This window comes from Delphinus delphis, chromosome 20, assembly GCF_949987515.2.
Source record: "Delphinus delphis chromosome 20, mDelDel1.2, whole genome shotgun sequence".
Taxonomy (NCBI): Eukaryota; Metazoa; Chordata; class Mammalia; order Artiodactyla; family Delphinidae; genus Delphinus; species Delphinus delphis.
The window spans coordinates 45138579-45157805 of NC_082702.1; the positions used below are offsets into that span (position 1 = coordinate 45138579).

At 50.4% G+C, this 19227-nt stretch overlaps 1 protein-coding gene and 1 long non-coding RNA gene across 2 annotated transcripts in view; one reads left to right on the forward strand and one right to left on the reverse strand.

Annotated features, from left to right (window-relative positions):
• The window catches only part of ZNF19 (zinc finger protein 19), a 58935-nt gene extending 54879 nt beyond the window's left edge, over positions 1-4056 (forward strand). Inside the window, exon 12 of the mRNA XM_060000792.1 lies at positions 1398-4056. The gene's annotated coding sequence lies outside the window, so the exon portion shown is untranslated. The remainder of the gene's footprint in view (positions 1-1397) is intronic.
• The window catches only part of LOC132417150 (uncharacterized), a 49607-nt gene extending 30602 nt beyond the window's left edge, over positions 1-19005 (reverse strand). Inside the window, exon 1 of the long non-coding RNA XR_009517763.1 lies at positions 18919-19005. This is a non-coding gene — a long non-coding RNA (uncharacterized lncRNA). The remainder of the gene's footprint in view (positions 1-18918) is intronic.
• Positions 19006-19227: the final 222 nt, after the last annotated feature.

Here is a 19227-nt window from a genome sequence, read left to right on the forward strand (position 1 = left end):
TCTCTAGTCAGCTGGCTTGAATCTACTACTCCCACCATCAAGAAAAAAAGAGGTAGAAGAAGAGCCAGCAGAGCTGAAGCTGCTTCTTTTTTTTTTAATTGAATTTTTTTTTTTTTTTTTTTTTTTTTTTTTTTTGCGGTACGTGGGCCTCTCACTGCTGTGGCCTCTACCGTTGCGGAGCACAGGCTCCGGACGCGCAAGCTCAGCGGCCGTGGCTCACGGGCCCAGCCGCTCCGCGGCACGTGGTATCCTCCCAGACCGGGGCACGAACCCATGTCCCCTGCATCAGCAGGTGGACTCTCAACCACTGCGCCACCAGGGAAGCCCCTAAAATAAATTTTTTTATACATCTTTATTGGAGTATAATTGCTTTACAATGGTGTATTAGTTTCTGCTGTATAACAAAGCGAATCAGCTATACTTATACATATGTCCCCATCTCCTCCCTCTTGAGCCTCCCTCCCACCCCTTTAGGTGGTCACAAAGCACCGAGCTGATCTCCCTATGCTATGCGGCTGCTTCCCACTAGCTAGCTGTTTTACATTTGGTAGTATATATGTCCATGCCACTCTCTCACTACATCCCAGCCTCCCCTTCCCCACCACACCGTGTCCTCAAATCCATTCTCAACGTCTGCATCTTTGAATCTGCAGTTCAATTTGTTGATTCACCCCAGGGCTTGACAAAAAGAGGGCATAACCTCTGTCTTTAGATTTACAGCCTAACACTTGCTCAGCCTTTTTTACCTATGTTCACAAACCGCTGATTATTTTCAACAAATCACAAAGATATCAGGACTTTATTATTTGGTGCTTGAACTGAAATAGTAGGCACCACTTTAAGTCCATTAATCCGTGCTGAGCTAGGCCAACAGAGTGCTGCTGGGAGCTGACCAAATCCATAATGTCGTCGGAACATGCATTTGTCATAATTTTCTTTATAGTTATACCTATTATGATTGGAAGGTTCAGAAACTGGCTTCTCTCCGTAATAACTGGGGCACTCAATTTAGCATTTCCCCGAATAAATAATATAAACTTTAGACTACTTCCCCCATCAGTCTTACTCCTACTCATATCATCAATAGTAGAAGCTGGTTCTGGTACCGGTGGAACCATATATTCAGCCCTAGCTGGCAGTCTGGCCCATGCAGGAGCCTCTGTCCACCTCACCATTTTCTCCTTACATTTAGTAGATGTTTCCTCAATTCTTGGTGCTGTTACTTTTATTACTGCCGTCTTTAATATAAACCACCAGCCATTATCCCAATATTAAACACCATTATTCGATCTGCCCTAGTTATAGCCATATTACTATATCACTCTCAGTTCTAGCAGCTGGAATTACCATACTGTTAACAGATCAAAATCTAAACACTGCTTTCTTTTACCCTACAGGAGGAGACCCAATCCTACACCAACGGCTATTTTGATTCTGTGGTCACCCTGAAGTCTATATTCTTATCCTACCAGGGTTCAGAATAATCTCACATATCGTGACATACTATTTGGGACAGATATGTGGGAATATATGGGAATAGTATGAGCCATGTCCACTGGCTTTTTAGGATTTATCTTGTGGGCCCATCATATGTTTACCGTAGGAATAGATGTTGACCCATGAGCATGCTTTACATCAGCTACCATAACTATTGCTATTCCTTTAGCAGTAAAAGTGGCTGATTAACAACTCTTCATAGAGATTATGATATAGTATAGCAAAATGAGACTTATGCTTTATTTTTCTTTTTACAGTAGGTGGTTTAACAGGAATCATCTTAGCCAGTTCATCCCAGGACACTGTCTTCCACAATACAGACTATGCAGTAGCACATTCCAGTATGTAATGTGAATGGGAGCAGTCTTCACTATTATAGGAGGCTTTGTGCACTGATTTCCAATAACCTCAGGTTATACACTTAACATGAGCAAAAATTCACTTCACAATTTTATTTGTAGTAGAAAATATGATTCTTTTTTCCCCTGCAGCACTTTCTTGGCTTTTCAGGGATGCCACGACTTTACTCCAGCTACCCTCAAGCACACACAAGAAATATTTCACTCATTCATCTCATTAACAGCAGTAATGCTAATAATCTTCAAATTTTGAGATGTATTTGCATCTAAATGAGAAGTTTCAGAAGAGGAACTAACGACTACTAACCCAGAATGGTTACATGAATGCCCTCTACCATATTGTATACTTGAAGATCATACCTATGTAAATTTAAAATAAGAAAGGAAGGAACTGAATCCTCAACCAGTTTCAAGCCAACACCATAACTATTATGTCTTTATTAATAAGTGAGATAATAGCAAAAAATTATGTAACTTTGTCAAAGTTGAATCATAGACAAAAATACTGTATAACACGATGGCAAATCCATTTCAGCCAGGCTTTCTAGATGCAACATCACCTATTATGGAAAACCTTTTACATTTTCATGATCATACATTAATAATCACTTTTAAAATAAGTTCTCTAGCCCTCTGTATTATTTCATTAATACTGACAACTAAACTTACTCATGTACACACAATAGATGCACAAGTAGAGACAATTTGGACCATGTACCGGCCATCATTCGAATCTTAATTGCCCTATCCTCATTACAAATCTTTTACATGATACATGAAATCAGTAACCCTTCCCTAAACGTAAAAACTGTGGGTCATCAATGATACTGAAGCTATGAACACACAGATTATGAAGATTAAAATTTTTACTCCTCTATAATCCCCACATTAGATCTAAAACCAGGAGAATTATGACTAATTCAACAACGAAGTAGCATAGTCATTGAATATTAGTTTCATCTGAAAATGTTTTATACTCGTGAGCTGTTTCTTCTTTAGGCCTAAAAACAGATGCTATTCCAGGACACCTAAATTAAAGAACCATAATATCGACAGGACTAGACCTGTATTGTGGATACTAATAGGAGAAATCATTTTCCTTCATTCAAAGACAGGACAGAGGGAGATGGCGTGAGCCACAGGGTGAATCCAGAGCCCACAGGGGATGTGCTCTCTGAGCTCCAGGACAGGAAGGGGGTCTCTGGGGTCCCGGGCCACCCAACACTCCCTCCTGAGTGGGGTCTTGGGAACATTCTGTCAGTGATGTGGCAGCCTGAGCATTTGTCACGGCCCTCACGCTGTGGCCCGCCCCCCAAGCTCCAGAGATCGCATTCCACACTCTGTGGGTCCCCCCTGCAGGGTCCTTCCTGCTGCAGGAGCAGAGACCACCCAGCTAGCAGCCCTCTCCCCAACCAGCAGAAAGAGCAGGTGGAAGGCAGGGCACCAGAGGAGTCTCACTCACTCAGACATCAGTGCCCCAGGGCTGCCAGCGTGGACAGCAATGATGCAGATGACGAACAGCCCAAGACACGGGAGCAGAGGGCCCCAGAAGCGGCTGGTCAGGTTCTGGCTCATCTGTGCCCCGCACACCCTGTCCCTCCTACAGCCTCTTCCTCACACGCCCTCTCCCTAAATATAGGGTATTCAGATGCAAACAAGCAGAGCTTCGATGGGCAAACACTGCAGGATTCCACTCAAATAGGGGCCCAAGAGTCGACAACTCATGGACCTAAGTGGTCGTTGGCAGCAGGGCTTCGGGAGGGGATGGAGTGAGACTTTCACGGTCATGGAATTTTCTAGAGATGGTGGTAATGGCTCCACAACAAGGTGAATGTACCTGATGCGTCAGAAACATGCACTTAAAATGATGATGATGGTAAATGGTGTGTGATGTGTGTTTTATTTCATTTAAAAATTTAAAATGTCTGGTTAACTGAGACTCCAATCTGACCCCTTTGTTACAAATGTGCAAGGTCAAAGCACTGTCCCCCACCTCGGGCACATGGCATGTGGAGGACCATTCTTAGGGGGGGCCAGTCTGTGTTACCTGAGCTCTGTCCACGGGAACCCAGACAGCAGCGACCCCATAGATAAGACATATGATCTGCTATGATATTAACATGATACCACCAAGGGTTGTCCCTCAGCAGGAGGACCACCCTGCTCAAAGGTGCCTGTCCTCATATGAACATGACAAGGTTAAGAGAAGGAAAGGGACCACAGGTTAATCAGGGCAACACCCTCAATTCGGATGTTGGAAATCTCAGAGGGGGCAAGACACACTGCAGGCAAAGAGCAGACATGGGGTCTGCACATGAGCCTGACCCACACGGATGGGGTGAGCCCCACACAATCCCCAGACACCGCAACTAGGGTCACACATCCCCCTGGTCAGGATACCATGGCTGTGCTGCATGAGCCCCCAACGTGGGAACAAGCCAGGTCCCTGGGACCAGAGAAAGAAGTGTAGGGTCTGTCTCCTCTCCTAACACTTGCCCCAGAGAAGTCAGTCCCCTCCTGTTTTCACTTTTGTTTTTAACTTTTTTGTGCTGCAGTTGAACACACTACCTTGGTTCTGGCAGGCTTGGTCCTCTCCTGATTTGCTGGGGTGTTGAGAAAACTCACAGGACGGCAGGGCTGAAAGACGAGGGGCAGGTCTGGACTCTGCTGAGCAGAGATGGTTGACCAGAAGGAGATTACAGAGACACATCTCACCTGCTGCCAATTGGCCTTACACCTAGATCCATGTGCCCGGCAATCAATTCACCAGGTAAACCTGCCTTCCTACTCGCTCTGCGTGTGCTGGTGAATTGGAATAATCATGAGGTAGCCCACCTGAGGAGTCTCCACCAGCCACAAGGAAGGTGAACCTTGCAGGGGTAAGGACTAAGGCCCTTACCATGGCTCCTTTGGGAGGGCCATGTAACCACACTCAGAGCAGAGCGCTGTCACCCAGACAAGCCCACCTCAGCTCCAGACCCCAGACGTCTGAGCACTGACATTCGGACAGAGGCATGGAGCTTCTCAGTACTGAGGCCAGGCCAGGTCTCCATGTCCCCCTGAGGCTCCCAGGACAGAGGCCAGGCCAGGTCCCCACGTCCTTGCGCACAAACAACACGGTCAGGTCTAAATATTCTCATTGTAGACAGCACATGGTCAGGTCTAAACGTACTCAGTGTAGACAGGACATGGAGCTGTCTAACCCTACCGTGCAGACAGAACTTGATCAGGTTTAAACTAGCTTAGGGCTGCTCTCCCAGGAGGCACAGGTCACACATGTGGGGTCTCTCATCTCTGGACAGGGGCTCACCCTCGTGCAGGAACCAGGATGTACATTTCTGGGAGAATAAATCAACATTGGGCTCGCACACTTTACCCACATCAGGAAACTAAACAAAATCTTTCTGACATTGAACATTTCAACGTGCAAAACAAAAACGTTACCAATTTCTCTGGCCACGTGATGGTCAGGATCCCAGGCTAACCCTGAAACTTCTTGCAGTGCAGCCCTGTCCAAGAAGTGGCCTGATTCCAGCATCCCAGGCCCCCAACAGGAGGCGGCCTCAATGGAAGCCCAGGAAGGACAGTGCATCCCGTGGGCCAAATCGGGGGAGCACGCTCAGGGCAGCTGAGAGCACCGCGCACAGGTCCTGCTTCCCGGCAGCATGTGCCGGGGTGGGGGACGGCTCCTACAGCACCCAGCCAGGCTGCTTTGTGCACCAGGGCTGATCTGAAGGGCGAACACAGGGAGAGGCTGGAGCACAGAAGCCATCTGAGCGCAGAACTAATCCACTTTCTGTCGCTATGGGTTTGCCTGTTCTGGATGTCTCATGTTAGTGGAATTAATAAATTGTCCTTTTGTGTCTGGCTTCTTTCTCTGAGCATCATGTTTTCAAGGTTCATCCATGTTGCAGCCGATGTCAGCGCTTCACTCCTTTTCATGGCTGAGTTAATACTCCCCGCCCCCGCCCCCTTACTTTTAACTCTATAATTTATTGTGACTCCCTGCCCACACTGTATAGGGCTGATGAGAAATTCACCTCCTGTCATTCTTGGGCCATAACCTGCATTTTTAACCGACACCCAGGGGTCCTGTGCAGGAGCTGAAAGCCCAGCCCCACACGGTGCACAGTCATCCTGTGTGACCGGAACCCAGGAGGAAGGGTGAGACAGGCCTGCATGCTTAGAGGACCAGCCCTGCACTCTCATGCGAAACCAACTTGCTGGTCAGTGTCCTGTGAGAGCTGTCCTCAGGGCACCATGTGGGGAACACAGAACAGTTAAGAGCCACAGCACTGCCTTCAGTTCAGGCCCACCCACTGCAACTGTCTACTTGCAAAGTGCTGAGGCTGCAGGGGAGGGTCCTTCCTGCCTCTTCCAGCTTCTGGGGACTCCAGGCATCCGAAGACCTGTGGCTGCATCTCTCCCATCTCTGCCTTCACCTTCACGTGGCTTCTCCTCTGTGTCTGTTACCTCCCCTCATCTTATAAGGACGCAGTCACACAGGACGAGGGCCACCCCAATGCCCTTGTCTTAACTACTTACAGCACCAGGCCCTACTTCCAAATAAGGTCATGTCCTGAGGCCCTGGGGTCAGGATGTGGCTGTCTCTTTCCATGGGTGGCGCTGGGGTGGGCAGACACAATCCCCCTTCACTCTAAGGTAACAGGCTCCCATATGACAGGTGTCCTTATAGGAAGAGGATATCAGGACACAGAGACACCAGGCACATGCCCAGGACCACCCGAGGTGACCAAGACTCTCCTGGACCATATCTCACCCAGACCCTGTCCGTGGCCTCCACCTTGGCCCCATCCTTGCGGGGCCTGCACAGCCCGGTCTCAGCAAGAATCCTGCTCAGTCAGCGCAGAAATGAGGGTACCAGAACACACCACTCCACAATGTGCCTCTTTGGCATGTGGATTACTTTGAGCTAAAGGCCACCAAGAACCAGCAGATGCAGGGAAAGCTCTAGAACACGCCAAAGAGGGAGACGACAGGACAAACCAACCCTGCCAACACCTTGAACACGGAGCTTCAGCCCCCAGAACCTGGGAGACAATGAATGTCTGTTGTTTAACCACCTGGTCTGTGGTGTTTGTTACGGCAGCCCCAGGAAACACGGACACCATCCTCTATGGAGAGCGGTGAAGAGCTGGGTTTGCACCTGAGCTCCACCACCAACGAGCCACCCTTGGACCAGTTACCCCACCATCCGGGCCTCGGTTTCTCACCTGTAAAATGGGATTGGTTATAGTGCCCCATCTCACAGGGTCACAGGGTGGATTCTGTGAGCTAAAGCATGTGAGGCACTCAGAACTGAGGCGCACAATAACCACGAAGCATGCTGGCCATCACCCCAACATTCTGGACCCTCTCCTCTGGTAGGGAAGTTTTCCCTCTAGTCTAGAGGAGGTCCATCCGCCGGTACCACATCCAGTTGTTATAAACTCTTTATACAGCTGAGGGGGTTCAGAATTTGCCACCCCAAATATGTCACTTTGGCATAAGGGTTATTTGGAGTTGAGGTGATTGAGAAGCTGCAAAAAGAAAAACTCTGCCCTCCTCCATCTGCCTGATCCCTTTGCGAGGATGTCCCCCTCCCTCTCCTGTTCCAGGAAGGGAAGAAACAATCTTATCATCTGAGATGGTACTGACTTCAGTCTGCATAACAAACCTCACTAAGTCAGCTCTGTCCTCTCTTATTTTCCCCCACTTACTTACCTTCCCACAACTTCCTGTCCCTAGAAATTGAAACCTGTTTTCCTTTGTCTTGTCACTTCTCCAAAAACTTATCACCCTGTGTTAACATGGCGCATAAGTCCTTAAGTCTAACTGTCTCTTTGCATCTCCACTTCTTTTCTGTGCAGGGCTCTGTACACAGACATAATAAATCTTTTGCTCCTGTTAATCTGTTGTCAGTTTAATTTGCAGGTCCCTGGGACAGAACCTAAGAGAGTGGAGGAAAAATTTTTCATCCCCTATACCGCGTCAAATACACCAACAGCCAACCCCCCCTTTGTTCTTGTTCTGCCTCAGCAGCAACAGACACCAACCCTCTCCCCACCTATGAGATACTCAACTAGCACCCATCTCCATCTTCTCTCGCAGCCTGTCCCATGGCTCCCTCAGTCACACCCTGTCTCATAAATGTCCCCTGAGGTGAGAACCCGGGACCCCAGGCCACCTGGGGGGGTGACATTCCAGCACCAAGTGTCCAGGTGGCTGGAGCTGGACTCTGCCATGCAGCACACCCAGGGGTGATTCCATCCCAGTGCCCTCCAGCTACAATGGCCCACACATCGCCCACGCAGGTTTCTGAAATGCTGGCGGATCAGGGCAAGGGCTCAGACCCCAAAACCCCACACTCAGGGCTCTGTAGTGTGGGACGGCTGCATCGTAGGGACCCCAATTAGGAGTGTGGTCAGCCTCAGTGTAGGGAGACACACCTCTGCTGTCCTTAGGAGAACAAGGGTGGGTCTGCGCCCCTCCCAACCACGCACCCCAGTGGGCCCCCTTCACAGCCAACTGGAGTACTGGCTGGAATCCAAGCCCTTGTGGATCCTATCCAAGTTGGGCCAGGTCGCAATGATCCCAGACCGAGGGGCTCAGGTGACTCCTGGGACTTCCCCAGTTTGCTTTTAAGGGAGAACCACTGAGTTTCAAATGAAAGGAACCAGGACTCACCAACCCAAATGTGCATGTTTGGCATAAGGATTATTCTGAATAGAAGGCCACTGAGAACCAGCAGACTCAGGAAACGCTCTGAGAACAGGGCACAAGCATTCCTTCCATAAAGGAAATTCACATTTATAAAGGAAATGCCCACTGTAGGGACCTCCTCTTCTCCCACACCTGGAAGAGGAGGCTGCGCAACAACTCTCACCAGCAAAAAAAAAAAAAAAAGGCACCGACTTGAATCTGCATCACAAGCCCCACTAACCCTCTTGTTCACCGGGCTTTCCGGACTGACTTCCCACGGCTTATCCCCGCCCCACCAACCCCTTCCCTCTGTCCAGCCCAGGACGGTATTTCAGCCCCCAATTCTCACTGCCTCTTTGAGGAATACTGCCTTATAAACTCCCACACATTCCATCTTTTTTCCCCTCTTGTTAGTCTGCCTTTTCTCAGTTTAACATCTGGGTTCCAGGCACTGAACCTGGAAGGGGAGTGGGCGCTGGAGCGGGCTGCCATCCATCGTGAAAGCCATCTTGGAAACTTCAGAAATGGCGTGAGCCACTGTTAACCACAGCCAGCGTTAGCAGTTAACTTACGGCCTTACACTGAAAACTATATTCAGAATAAAGGCAGCGAATTCTCAAAACTCACTACCATTACTGTAGACCTCACTGGTTATCGTACTGCATTTACTACCATCTCTGCTCACTCTTACCCTCTCCCACCCAGAGTGTGTGCGGTGGAAACTCTCTCTGGGGTTCTTCCCGGCTGCGCGTTCACGAACATCACATCGGAAACTCAAAACTGGCCACCGTGGGAATATCTACACCACAGAAACGGCAGATGCCACCACCCAGCCTTGGGTGATTGTTTTGTTGATGGTCTAGACTTAGAAAGTGATGGGAGAAGTGTGACTCCTGCAGACCGGATGTGCAGGGGTGTGCCTGTGGTGTTGCATTGCAAAGACCGAGAGAACACTCTTCTGCATCCGAAACCCAGGACGCGATTCAGCAGAGGCTGCTGACGTCATGGAGGAAGGAGTGAGGTTCTACACACGTGGACTTCGTAGTCTTACTCCTTAATTACAAGAAAATTCCAAGCAATACCAGAACTGCTCTCGTGTGTCGACTAGGGGAGCACGGGTGGTGGGGGAACAGGAGCCAGGCAAAAATCCACAAAAGCATCCCGTGAAGCCCTGGTCTCTCTGGAATTTACACCAAAGTCCTGTCCACTAGTATTTTTTGTTAATTGTTTGCTACATCCTGGGTATCAATTTAGCTAATAAACGTATGGGCCCATATATGCACCTTTTGGGGGAGCCCTTGAGAATCAGGCTTGTGTGCTGTTATCACATGATATCAGCACAGCATCATCTTTGTTATCTGTGTACCACTGTCCTTCACATCATCTTAGATCATAAACTGTGCAGGCATGCTGGCTCTTCTTTCCCTGGAGAGCAGGGTCCTGACCATTGGCCAGTACATCCTTGCGTATGACCCTGTCACCACCCCCTGGCAGAACTCAGACCCTGAAACATTGGCTGGACTCACACCCAAAACCTAGGTGTCCAGGGGTATGGATTTTCCAGATTTTCACCTCAATTCCACAACTTGCCAAACTGGAATAAACACGGCCACTTTGCACATTCAGATGTCAGCAAGAGCAGTGGGCAGAGCTCCTACGAGACGGAAGAGGAGGAAAACATTGTGTCCGACCAGCAGGTCCGTGATTATGGCCGTGGTGAAGCCAGACACCCTCACTTGAGAACCAGACAAGGATGCTGTTGCTTCAGGATGTCTGCGTCCGGGCACTGTCACCACAGGAGAAAGGGTCACCCCAGCAGACCTCAGCCTCACTCATGCCTGAGTGAAGAAAAGAATGAAGGAAGGAAGGAACTGGTGGTAACCCAGCAGGGCGTTCACAGGGACCCCAGCCCCTCCCCGAGGGAAATTCCAGAGTCACTCCCAACAGGAGCTCACCCGACACCTGCATTGCAGGCCCTCACACACGCTCCTTGACCCCAAACATGAATATGTTGAGTAAACGAACAAATGTCACTCCCAGGTACAGTCACAAGAACCCCCACCTTTTAAGATGACCCCTGTACCACAGAAGCACACAGACATTTCTATTTATAGGATACAGTGTTGCTCCAGGAAAATCCATCAAAAACGTGCCCTTGAAAACGGAAAGATCACCCCTTCCCTGTACCTACCTCGTACCTCCCCTAGGCCCGCCCACCTGCTCCGCATCCTCAGGTACACACACCTGATGATGTGCCTGTGACTAATATTAGTGGCAGCTGTTCCAGAAGCAGGGACGGTGGTGGTAATTGTTCCACTACAGTACTCGCACACTGCTTTGCAATTTTAATCCTCAACCGAGTGAAATAATTCCTGGGGCCTCATCTACATTGAGACAGAACAAAAAACAACCAGCCACAGTGCAGATGAACTTGCAAAGAAGGCTGAGGAACTCGGTTCCTACACAGCCCACCCGGGACGCACAGTAGGCAGTGTACAGCAAATCCAAATCCAAACCAGGGGGCTTAATTTCCCTGGAGAATAAAGGAAGACGCCCTTCTTCTGCTTTTGTAGGACATTCACTTTAGAAAGTGTGGGAATTCCTTCTCTCTTTGTGGCGTGTGCACATCTTTTAAAGGCAGAACACACCTCTGACACTACCACAGCTCAGAATGTTTCCTGCAGACGTGGGCGTGTGTCTGAAATGTGATGGAGGAGGAAACCCCGTCTCCCTGCTCCTGGGAGGAGAGGCCCGAGTCCAGTGGGGCCTGGCTCCAAACACAAAACCGCCTCCATTATCAAGACAACAGTGATTGTTTATCTGGGACAGCTGCACGAAGGGTGAGACTCTTCTGCCTCCGCAGCCTCTCAGTGGGTCTGCCCCGACGCCACCTGTGATGCACATCACACTATGGTTTCATGCTGGGTCCAGAGCAAATGGTTTGTGGAATGTCCCCTCCCTCCTGTCACAGCTCAGGTCTGAGTGTCCCTCCACCTGTCACAGCCCAGGGTCTGAGTGTCCCCTCCCGTCACAGCCCAGGGTCTGAATGTCCCCTTCCTCCTGTCACAACCCAGGGTCTGGATGTCCCCTTCCTCCTGTCACAGCCCATTGCCTTTCGACAATGTTGAAGGTGACCTAAAGGTCCAGAAATCCCCTCACCCTCTGTGTCTGGGAAATGGCTTCCTGAAAAGACCCCTCCCCACAAAGACTCTGCTGAGACTCAGGAGCCCCCCTTTCCTGACCAGGCCACACAGACCCAGTCCCTCCCCGGGCTCATCAGCCAGGAGCTGACCCGCTCCTTCCCAGGATCTGTGAGAACAAGATCTCACAGATCTTGGTGACCCACGCGTCCCCCTCCTCCCTGGCCCAAACTGCAGCCGCCGGGTCAGAAGCCCTGCTCAGGGCACCTCCTGAGTCGGGGCCCTTGATCCACGTGCCGTCAGGCCACCTTTTGTGCCAACCCCTCGCCTGGGCCTTTATACTTGTGTTTATTTACTCCTCTCCACGGAGAAACCGCCTTTGCCCCAACTCTCCAGATGCTTCCAGACCTTGTCAGGAATTCTCTCTGTAGTCATAGTCCCCCCTCTACAGCAATAGTCCTCCCCTATTGTTATATCCCCCCTCTACAGTAACAGTGCTCCTCTACTGTTATAGACTCCACTCTCTAGTAACAGTCCCCCCTCTAGTTACAATGCTGCTCTATTATCATAGTCCCCCCTCTGCAGTAATAGTCCCCCCTCTACAGTGATAGACCTCCCTCTATTTTAACAGTCTCGCCTGTACTATAATAGCTCCCTCTCAACAGCAACAGTCGTCCTCTATTGTAATAGTCCCCCCTCTATGGTAAGAGTTCCCTCTCTACAGAAATAGTGCTGCCTCTATTGTAATAGGCCCTCTCTACAATGGTCCCCCTCTGTTGTAATAGTCCCTCCCCCTACTACCACACTCTCATCCCCTTGTTATAGTCCCCCTTCCTCCTCGCAATAATTCTTTTGAAATGAAAGTCTCCTTTCTAACCCAGACTTGATTTTATTTTATAGGCCTAAAGGACTGCAAGGATGACATAAAGCAAAACACTTATTGCAGGCCCCAGGCGTGGGTGGTGCAGAGGCGCCTGTGGATGTATGTCCCCCATAATGTAGGGCACCTGTTAGTGTGTCTGTGTCACCACTGTGGGGACACCTGTAGGTGTGTGTCTGCATCCCCATCACAGAGGAGACCTCTCCCCAAACACAAGTCACACGACACTCAGGGTGTCTTACCAACTCCTGTCCCCATGTCCCCATAATTCAGGTCACTTGAGCACTGAGTGTCATGTTCCTTCCTGTCCCACATCCCCCAGTTTCATCAGAATCTGGGTCACTTTGTAACAAGTCCCTCATCCTCCCATTTGCCCCCGCCTGAGAAGGTCATGGGTTTGTCCACGGTGGGAAGAAAATCGTCCCATCCCCGTGGACACCAATCCTGCACCTGCCAGGCACTCACCTCCTCCCAGGTGCACAGGTGTGAGTTACCCACCCTCTCCCTCGACCGCAGACCCCAGCTCTCTGGTTTCCAAGTACAGATTCAGGTGTGCTCAGCAGCAGCGCAATCCCAGAACCAGCCAGGCGATCCCCACTCCCCAGGTGCAGCCCCAACCTCGAGCCCTGGGACAGCACCCCTGGGAGTAGGCCAGGTGCCCCCCGCACACCCCGATGCCTTCCCCACCCAGCACTTCCTCAGCTGGATCCACTCCACCCTTTGCCTCCTCAGTCAACACGGGACTCAGGTGGGCACAAGGAGACACTTTCACAAAATGCAGCGGGTGCGAGATGAGCTAAGGGCCCAGTCCCGCTGACCCTCCTGGATGGCCAGGTGAGACATCTGAGCCGCCAACCTGTGACCATGGCAGGAAGGCTCCTTCTGTGACCACGCTTACCTGCAGGTGGTGGCTGGCACAGAGTAGACACTCAGGAAATAGCTCTCAGGTAAAGGAACGGATGGGCGTGCTCACTGATGGCAAACCCACTGGAGTTCCCATCGTCCTCCTCACCGGGGCCCCCGGACGCTCAGCGGGCTCCCCAAATGCTCACCAGGCCCCCCGGAATGCTCAGCGGGCCCCCCAAATGCTCACCAGTCCCCCCGGAATGCTCAGCGGGCTCCCCAAGTGCTCACCAGGCCCCCCCAAATGCTCACCAGCCCCCTGAATGAATGCTCACCAGGCTCCCCAAGTGCTCAGTGGGCTCCCCAAATGCTCACCAGGACCCCGGAATGCTCAGCGGGCTCTCCAAATGCTCGCCAGGCCCCCCAAATGCTCACCAGGCCCCTGAATGCTCACCAGGCCCCTGAATGCTCAGTGGGCTCCCCAATCTCCAGGCCCCCAGAATACTCTGCGGGCCCTCGAACACTCAGCAGTCTCGCCGAATGGTCACCAGGCCTCCTGCACACTCACTGGGCCCCCCAAATGTTCACCAGTCTCCCCAAACACTCAGCGGGCTCCCAAGATGCTCACTGGGCCAATCAAGTACTCATCAGACCCCCTGAACGTTCAGCGGGCTCCCCAGATGCTCACCCACACCCACCTGCCCAGATTGGATGGCCCTGTCCCCGCAGCATAAGGACAGGAAAGGAGGCCTCAGACAACAAGTTCCTGCCTGACCCAGACCTGTCCTACCAACTAGGTTAGCGGCCCAGCAGACAGCGGGCTTGTCAACGCCCCCTGTGAGCCACTGTCCAGGGGCTCCTGCCGGCTCAGTGGCTCTGACCCAGCGGGTCTCCTATCCTCTACGCTGGGAACACCAGAGCCTGCGAGCGGACGCTTCCCCCCGGCCCCCACCCCCCACGCCGCCCTCCATGCTCTCCTGCTGCCCCTCCAGCCCCTGGGTCCCAGGAAGGAAGGAGGAGTCTGGACCCGAGGGGAGCGCGGACCACCCTTCACCACCGCCCCATCTCGAGCCTCTGAACTGAGACAGGCAGGCGGTACTCACCACGACAGCTGACTTCGGAGAGTTTCCGGCTGCAGCTCCGCCCGTCTGCCAGTCCCCCGGCACTTGCCGAACCACTCCTGCGCCGTGATTGGATGTGAAACTCCCACTCCTGCGAAGGTGTGGGAGGAGCCACCTCCCAGAGCTGACCTGCCCCAAGCGCAACACAGGGAGCAAATCCCCAACTCAAGAAGGGACGTCATTGTGGGGACAGCACTGCCCAGCTGGAGGGTCCACAGATCCTCTCCGCAGGGACCAGGAGCTGAGAAGTGGAGAAAGGGAGCCACTACTCCCTCCGAAGACTTAAATGTGTTCTCTATTTTAACACAAAACTTCGCATTACAACACCCTCGTCAAATCAAAGAGTCAAAATAAAATTGGAAAGGGCAGATTACACCTGAATTGATGCAGCCTTCCTAACAGCCAAAGAAGATGCTATCGACGGTGCCGCTGTTGTCTATGAAGAAAACAAAAGGAGGCTCACCAGCCTCCCTATCGTCACTGTGTACTCTGAACATTCCAGGTCTCCTCACTGTTTGCACAGTTTGAGATAAAAAGACAAAGCACCTCAGCCTCCTGAAAGATAAGCCATTGTTGCATTTCACCAAAGCCAGATCTTTCTAAAGATATCCATAGCATGTTGGAGGTAGAGAGGATATTACACTCATCAAATTCAGTATCCTCCAGGTGGTCTATGTGATGCTAACAGCTTTCTCAGAAGAGAGGGTCTGTAGTCAACACTATCTATGGCTCGTTGTTGTTTTTCTGACCCCACAGACTTCTCAGAGCCTCGTGGTTGCTAAAATGCAGTTTTATACATTTTACAATATTAATAGAATGCATATCACAATATATAATAATACTATAGATAAACTTTAATATTTATCATGTTAAAATTCTTATGTCATGTACATAATATACTATGATATATCTCTTAGATATTATCTATATAAACTTTAATATTATACTTTGGGGGGGAGTTGGTTTGTTTTTTTTGCCACCAATCGTGGCTTGTGGGATTTAGTTCCCTGACCAGAGACTGAACCCGGGCCCTTGGCAGTGAGAGCAGAGTCCTAACCACTGGACGTCCAGGGAATTCTAATATTATAGCTTGAAAACCCCATGGAGTAAGCAGGTTTTTTTTTTTTTTAACAACTTTCCTGACCCCAGAAGCGCTGTTACAAAGACGGTTTTTAGAGCACCCTGAGTAATACAGATGTAGTCCAATTGCCTTGTTTAACAGCTTAAGAAACAGAGACACAAGATTGATGCCAATTTCCCAGGGGCAGTGCCAAGATCAGGACACAAATATCCTAATTCCCAGTGTCCTTTCTTCTCTGCCACTGAACTTCTTCCTAATGAATACTGGTCTCTGGACTTGGACAAAAGGCCTGTGCAGGTATCTATTCAAGAAATCTGATCCCTCAAGTTAGAATGTAACGTCTCACATAAATGATGTATTTAATCCCCATAAACTATGCACTAAACATTATGTAAAGTTTTGGATTTGGGTTATAATTGGGGTATTCATATATCCCAATTCATACGTCACGTGTTCGGGTTTGCAGCAGGAGCCCAGCTTGGTCAGGTGCCAGGCATTACCTCACCTGTGATTTACGGCACTTCCCCAAGGCTTCTTTTACGTCAATTACCCAACGTTTATGGCCGGTGACCCTGCTTTACGGCACAAACCCCAGGCTTTGTTTACATCAATTTCCCGGGTTTTGCGTCATCCGACCCTGGTTTACATCACCTGGCGCTGCTTTACAGCACCTGACCGTGCTTTACGGCACAATCACAGGCTTTGTTTATATCAATTTCCCAGGCTTTATTGTCACCTAACCCCGATTTATGCCACGCCTGCCCCTCAATCCTGCAAAAGCTGGAGGAGTTCAAAAACTGGAACTTCCTGTTGATTCCAGGGCCTAACATAGCTTTTGGCATAGAGGCTATCAGTGATTGTTCAACAGACGGATAAGTGAGAACCTTCTGCTGAGGGGAGGAGTGTGGGGATGTAGGACCCTATGGGGCCTTTCTGAGACAGGCCTTCCCCCGTATCCTCTGCTTTAGCTCCTCTCTGAAGTCCTTAGATGATAGTATTTAATGCACATTTCCTGAGTTGTTTTGCAGATCTGAACCCCCCCGGCCCCGCCCACCACCACCAGGTGGAAGAACTACTTGACCACGAGCACATAGGCCCAGGCCTCCGGGAACCTAAGGCTTGATAATGTTAACCCCTGTGACACCACCCTGCTACCTCACCATCAGCCAGAGAACTGTGCACAAGCTGATCACATACCATTTGATCCACCCCTCCCTCACCTGGCTTTTAAAAATGCTTTGCTGAGGGCTTCCCTGGTGGCGCAGTGGTTGAGAGTCCGCCTGCCGATGCAGGGGACGCGAGTTCGTGCCCCGGTCTGGGAAGATCCCACATGCCGCGGAGCGGCTGGGCCCGTGAGCCATGGACGCTGAGCCTGCGCGTCCGGAGCCTGTAGCTCCGCAACGGGAAAGGCCACAACGGTGAGAGGCCCGCGTACCGCAATAAAAACAAAAACAAAACAAAACAAAAAAAATGGTTTGCTGAAACTCTTCGGGGACCTCGGGGTTTTGGGGGGCATGAGCCACGTCTCCTTGCACAGCCCTACAATACACCCTTCTCTGCTCCAAATTCCGTTTCGGTTTGTTTGGCCTCACTGTGCATCAGGCACATGAACTTGTGCTAACAGGGACAGGAGAAAGAGGCTCAGACGGCAAGGGAGAAGGAAGTTTGCGGAGAACTCTCAAGAGAACGGGCACAGGGATGAGCACAGCCTGCGCACCAAAACACCACGGTTTTTACATGCTCCGTATTCACGACCCCCAGCACCATTTTCCAGATGCCAAAACCCACGCAGGCCTGCAGCTTGAAAACTCCAAGCCCAAGAGTCATGCCAGGTATTTCTGGGTCTAGAGTTCTGCCTCTAGAGAAACAAAGGGCAGTCAGACCGCAGAAAGCCTGTTAGGCTGTCCGGCCAGTGGGCCACCTGGCCAGGCTAGAAGTGCCCCATCAGGTGCTGAAGGCAGACCTATGTCCCCTCTACGACGCGAGGCAATTTGGGCCAGAGAGTCAGAGGAGCCTGGTAATGAACCCCTCCTCTCTGCACGTCCTTGGGGTTCTGCCAACCCATAGATCCGGAGAAAACTCTAATTTGAAAAGATACCTGTACCCCAAAGTTCATAGCAGCACTAGTTACAAAAGGCAAGTCATGCAAGCAACCTAAATGTCCATCAACAGAGGAATGGATAAAGATGTGGTATATATCTGCTATGGAATATCAGTCATAAAAAAGAATGAAATAATGCCATTTGCAGCAACATGGATGGACCTAAAGATTATCATACTAAGTGAAGTAAATCAGAAAGAGAAAAACAAATACCATATGATATCACTTATATGTGGAATTTAAAATATGGCACAAGGAACTTACTTACAAAAAAGAAACAGACTCACAAACATAGAGAACAAACTTACAGTTGCCAAAGGGGAAAGGGAGGGGAAGGATAAATTAGGAGTTGGGGAGTAGCAGATACAAACTACTAAATATAAAATAAACAAGCCCTAATGTAGGGGGGAAAAATCAGGAGAAAGAGCCTCCCCCCAGCGTGTATGTGCACACTCTCACACACTCTACTCTCACACACACACCTAAACCAGCCCAGAGAAAGAGCCCAGGCACTGACTTTGATGTCACAATGATCAGGATCTAAAAAGCAATTACATTGCCAGGCATTGTGCTAATACAACTATTGAAATCGCTAGTCGAAAACACTTAATTGAATAACTTAGATAGACTGATCTAAAAGCTGATTTAAAATTAACCTGGCACGTGCATACCATCTAAATAATTACTCTCTCCTATGATCTAGTCTCTCATTAAAATCAAATCTCATTAGGAGAAATTATACATTTTGTACCATGATTGGGAAGAAGCCACATTCACTCACCTGCTGATGAAAGTGGACGGTTATCATTAGAGCTAAAGGGGAAATGAGTGTCCCGCCTTCCCAGGTGCAGTGAGATCCGTCTCTGCAACAAACCACCCTCCCTCCCATTTTTCCCTCAGGAAATGATGGAAACCTATTAAAATTTCATCAACTGAGAACCCCAAACCAATAGGTGCCTGAGTGGGAAGGAGGGGCCGTGGGGCTGGGGGGGGTCTCGCAGGAGCACCTCAAACTCAGAGGAAACTCAATAAGCCGGCATCTAACGCATTTCTCCACAGGTAAGAAAACCCAGGCCAAGGGGGAAAGGGGCTTGTTGGAGACCAAACACCAAGTCGGCGGCAGAAGTGGAAGCAGAAATTATTTTCAGCAGAAAGCTCCCCCCAGCCCCCACAACACTTCTCCTTTCGACTCACAGTTTCCTGCCACACGCCGGACCAGAGGAGCTCCTGACGCAGCGCGTTGCTCCGCAGAGGAGCTTTTGGCTTGGACTAGGCTCCTTAGGCCACGCCCAGGGGTGGTCCCAGGCTGCTGAGGAGTTCTCTCTCGTTCGCAAATGTAGCCAGCTGCCTGCCATTGGCTAATCTGGGCCCGCTTGAAGAGGCCCACGTGTGGGAGGAGGGTCGTGACTGCCCCGCCGTCCGACGTGCCTGAGGATCCAGGCGGGAACCTCTTAGCCAGTGTCTGAGCACCGGGCGCTGTGTCCTGGTTTTTTGGAAACCTTT